At 43.4% G+C, this 5,404-nt stretch overlaps 1 long non-coding RNA gene across 1 annotated transcript; it reads left to right on the top strand.

The window, feature by feature from the left end:
- The first annotated feature begins 114 nt into the window (after nt 1–114).
- Nucleotides 115–3,772, top strand: LOC140333190 (uncharacterized). Its single transcript, XR_011921301.1, has 4 exons — nt 115–448; nt 1,395–1,468; nt 1,658–1,686; nt 3,448–3,772. It is a non-coding gene; the product is annotated as an uncharacterized lncRNA (long non-coding RNA).
- The last annotated feature ends 1,632 nt before the right edge of the window (nt 3,773–5,404 follow it).

Genomic DNA, 5,404 nt, shown 5'->3' with positions numbered 1-5,404 from the left:
GCCCTGCATTGAGCCTTTTTAGCCACCAGAGGGCTCCCTGCACGCCAGCACTGCCCTTCGCACATTTGGCCACACGAGGGGGCACTATATCATCCACCACCCTGCACTGAGCATCCTTGGCCACCTAAGGACGCCCTGAAATGCATTGTGCATTATCGGCCACCAGATGTCGCCTCCTGACATTCAATCGTACTGCTCTGCGCTTTACTGGCCACCAGAGGGCTCCCTGTGAACTCTCCTGTCCTGCTATTTGCACCTTTGGCCACACGAGGGCACCTTGCACTTCACATATTCTGCCACCAGATGGCAGCAAAACAATGCAGCTCAATGTCATCGGAGCAGAGGGCGGGAGCGAAGTGGCTGTTTGATAAAAGTAATATGGAGGCGGCTGTCGTGTAGGGTGAGAGAAGCAGCGTGACGGGGACACAGCTCAGAGGAGGCGGTGCAGGTGAGCGATGTGATGAGCGCCCCCCTGTGTTTGCAGGAGCCCCAATTATCCTAAGTAAGCGGGTCCAGCTTTGTACTGCCCTCCTGTGGGGACAGGTGGTACTGCAAATTCTGCTGATTTATGTTACCTGCTGCCCTGTGATTAGTTACTCACTGATCAGACTGCAAGGGTGGCAAACTCTGGCACAGGTAACGTCCTTTTATTTGGCCCCAAAAGGAAACCTAAATATGAACTGCAGCTGGCCCACCGCTACTACAATTCCCAGCATCACTCGCGTCTATAGACCGGCGGGCTCTCTGCCTGTGCGTGGCCCTGCATTGGCCTGTTTTATGGACACAAATAATGTCGGGAATATTAGTACCAGCGCTATTTCAATGAAGAGAGAGTTCCAGCCCCGCATTGGCCACGTCTGGCATTTCCAGCACTCCCTCCAGCTGTATATTTCCCTACTACTCCAAGCCATGGACTGGAATGGTTGGATTTTCATAGAAGAATATTATTATTATTATTGTTAGCCTCTGCAAAAATGTTGCCATTGAAATTTAATTTAGAAGGCTACAAATAGAGAAAGGGCATAAGATTAAAAAAAAACAAAAACATTTTAATGCCTCTTGTTCCAGATTGAATGTGAAACAAAACCTCTTTGTTTCCATATGAAAAGAGTTTGTATCTAATGAGAAGTAAACATTGATTAATTATTTCAATAAATTTCAAGGTTGGCCCATGACGTGGTCTAAGTTTTTAATTTTGTCCCTCTGTGTATTTGAGTTTGATATCCCTGGATTGGAGGTTTCTGGAAGTCTCAGAGGGAATGATCTTTACAAGATGTGATCATCAGACAACACAGGATAACAAATCCTGATTTGTCTCCCTTTTACTAGTCTTGTAGATGGCTGTACATAACATAATATTCACCACTAGTCATCACTTTCTTTTTCTTTCAAAGGTTGGCATTTGGAGTGTGCCCAATGGTGAAGACACGAGAGCCCGAGGGAGCGACCAGCCTGCTGCTAATACAAGGTAAGTCACCTGTAATCTACATTCCCTTACCATTCCTTAACATTGCACTGTGTATGCTGTATTGTACATGATATATACCTGACTGTTACACTCTGCACACTGTGTTGTACATCACATAGCCGTGACCCTGAACTCTGCATGCTGTGTTGTACATTACACACCTAACTTTGATTTTTCTTGTCTCAGCAGTTGCTGTTTTACTGACGTTCATCTTCCAGGTAGGTGAAGGTGTTACCTCTCTGTATTCTGTGTACAGAAAAGAAGAATGGAATAGAAGAGTTCTGTGTTCTGTCTCTGGTCAGTGTGTCTGTGTTATCCTGCTGATTACATGTGGAGTTACCTTGCTGGTTTGGGGGGTTGGTATGCAGTTGGCAGTATTTTGTTACTAGAGCACAATTTTCCCTTCCTATTGAGGATAAAGTCAGTTTTATTTCCAAATGTCAGATCATTTTTATTCTGCCTTCTTTTCCCCACCTCTGCCCCTGTATTACCCAGTTCTGCCCTCCTTGCTGTCATTTCCTGTGCCTGCAGCTCCACATCTCTCCCTGGTACAGCACGTGTTCCTAAGGACACCATCCCTATGAGCCATATCAGATCCCTCAAAGTCACCAGCTCTCCGCTTGGCATCCCAATATTTTCATGGTGTTCTCACTGCCACCCCACTTCTTTCAAATCATAACCTAACAAACCTGGGCAGCTCATCTATGGGATCTCTGACGGCTCTCATTACACCTTTGCTGCCTCCAGATACCTTCCTGCAACTACTTACCTTCACTTCCCTCCTCCAAACCCCACCACCCCAATGACCTACCTGCCCAGGTACAACACACTCTCTGCACTCCTCCTCTTCTACACATACTGCCTGCTATCATTCCCTCCATACTCCCCATGCATGAACTTCATCCAGTCCTCTTCACTTAGCTCATGTCCTGGATCTATAGCTCGGCCATACCAATAAATGCAGATGAGATCTGTCTCAGGAGGGTCAATCACTACATTGGACTACAGAAACTGTTACCTTCTGCTACCTTTGTGTGTAGAACTTCTGACTCTGGGATTATCTAATATTTGTTTATTAAAAATGCATTGTCTAACTTAATAAGCACAAGTCTTATGGTCCGAATGCAGAGGTACAGGGGCATATTTTTTTACTTACCTGTGTCCCCGCCGGTCCCCGGCTGCGCCGATCTCTGCCTGTTCTGTGATCCAGCGTGCGGCACTTGTGCCCGCCCACGAAGGCGGCGCCGATTGATTTGATGAATGCCGATCGGCGCCGCCTTCATGGGCGGGCACAAGTGCCGCACGCTGGATCTCAGGGGAAATCAAATGAATTTTTTTTTTCTTGTTTTCCCGTGCGGAAAACCTGGTGCGTCCTATAGTCCGGAGCGTCTAATGGTCCGAAAAATACGGTATATACTGTAATAGTTGTGGTCAGGAAAGTTCTCCAGGTCCCCCCAGTCATGTGTCGTGCTGTAAGATGATTTGGGAAAATCAGGATTCCAGCCTTTGTATTATAGATTTTCTTTATTTCTACCATTTGGCATAAGAACTTCCATGTAACGGGTTTTGGTGATGAGTTTCTGCAGTACATCTGTTGGTAAGCTACCGGTAATTTGAAATCTGATTTTATCCTCCCCTGATATAATCACACAGAAGGTGAGGGGGAAATCTGCATATAATTGTTATATTGAGCACCTAACAGAAAACTCTTCTCTCCCTCCAGCCTTCAGCCGTGGGGGTCCTAACCCAAAAACCAAACCACAGTTATTGAAACGTCTATGGCTGTAGTGAGTCCTTGCTGTAATGAGTATTACTTGGTACAGAGTGACATCCGCAGGGATCCATATAGCACCCCTCTTTGTGCCCCTAAACTGTCTCTGCCTAGGATCCTCTCTGCAGGGGAGAGGGCAGATAGAATTGGGGAGCTTTTTTCTTTGTTTCAGACAGACCTGCATTAAATATGAATATTGTCATTGTAGGTAATCTGCCTCTTGGTTGTGATCAGCACCATGGACAGTGCTCCGATTCCTCTTAGTGAGTGTTGGGTGACCTAGTACCTGGATGACAATTCATCAGATCATTAAATTTACATGAAAACATTAAATGTTTGTACAGGATGACTTCTCATTCATCAGCCAGTCCTGTGAGCTTACAGGGAGGAACAAATCATAAAGTGACTGCTGAGAAATAATTTGTGCTATTTTGTGATATCATTGTACGCTGCTTCTTGTTGCTTATTTGTGTCATGTAGTAAATTTTGTGTTCACCATGTGAGGCTATCTGTGAATAAATGTATTCATCCATCTTTTCTGTGTCGTATTTTTTTCACATTGTGCAGTGCATGACCCCTGGGATTCACATGATTACCCCAATCATGTATCTGACCATTCATCTGTGCCTGTCCACTAAAATCAATACCTGAGGACCTCATCAATTCCAGAGGATAGCAAGCAGTGTATGTTTTGTGTGTTATCCTGATAAAATGGTCCTGTGTGGTCCTGAAATGTTAATTCCTTTGCTAAAACAATAAATTTACACTGCTCCCCACTCTATGGTGTGCTGGCACCTCTCTGATATTGTTTGTGTGCTGCGTCTGTTGGACACCCAGTCTTGTCTTCATTACCTTGTAACTGCTATAGGTGCGGTGCAATACCCCCTGGAGGTCCCTGTATTGCTGTGGGGGAAGTCTTCTGCACCCTGCCATAGGAGTAAGAGGGGGTTGGGGGAAATAGATTGCATCATGAGGGCACTAAGTTGGGGGACTTTTATGTAACTCAGGCTTAATGTTGAGCAGATAAATGTTTCTACCCTTAATAAAATGTCTAGTTATTCTTGTACTATATTAAACTATTTGTACCTCACTCTGGCCTGTGTTGGTGCTTCATTAGTTTTACACACAACCTGGTGATGAGGATGAAAATGTGACCCTTTTGTTTTAGGACCAATAAAACTCTCTGCCTTTCTACATTTGGCCCAATGTTTTATTATAATCTATCCATGTTCCAGATTTTTAGTGATATTGGTAAGCATGGTAAGAAATGGTTTCATCCTCCAGATTGATGTCTTTCTGCGATCCTTTTTATTTCATTTGAGCCAAGAGGTGGGGGACCAGAATCCAAAATGAAGGGATGACTTCTTTCTATACCCTCCCCTTTTAGTAGTTGATAATTATTTATAAAATGTTCTTTAGTGAAATGGATTTCTTGTGCATATAATTTTTATTTTTCGACACTTTATGTTTGTATGATTCACTGTTTTGTATTGTCTATTTGATTGATTACTGAATAAAAATAAAATATAAAAAAAGTATGACTTCAATCCTCTCAACCTGGATATTAACATCTACATTGTGTAAAATCACACATTTATTAATGGAGAATCTTCAATCAATAATTTGTAGCTATGAATACAGAATTGTGTGTGGATGAACTAAACAAACTGGACTTTGCTTTACCTATCATTGGATAATTGAACAGAAGTGTACAGTCATGGGAAGATTTAAAGATGTGTCTGCCCAAACTCATTGTCCACCATTACAGCTCTGCAGTCTATCCACCACCCGCCCTGAGTTATTGTCCAATATACGAAGAATGAGAGCTTCATTGGAAGTCTACTGACCACCAAGGTCAGAAATGAGATTCTGCCCTGAGATTCCAACATTGATCTCCAAGGTATATAGAATACACCACACAGACATGAACATTCACTAAGATAGAGAACGATGAGTCTCATCCATCCCCCAAATCCCGGTATTAGCTATGGCGACCTATCATGGATCTAAAGCCCCTGCTCACACCATGAGTCATCCTCAACATTGATTAGTACCAATCAGTAATCAATTGATGATTAACGAGCTGGCTGCTAAACAATTAGAAAGAAAAAAATCTAAGTCCTATATTTCACTCACCTGGATAAGACATCTCATCCTAAATATTG

The sequence above is a fragment of the Pyxicephalus adspersus genome, chromosome 6 (genome assembly GCF_032062135.1).
Source record: "Pyxicephalus adspersus chromosome 6, UCB_Pads_2.0, whole genome shotgun sequence".
NCBI lineage: Eukaryota > Metazoa > Chordata > Amphibia > Anura > Pyxicephalidae > Pyxicephalus > Pyxicephalus adspersus.
This window is presented reverse-complemented; position numbering and strand designations above follow the sequence as displayed.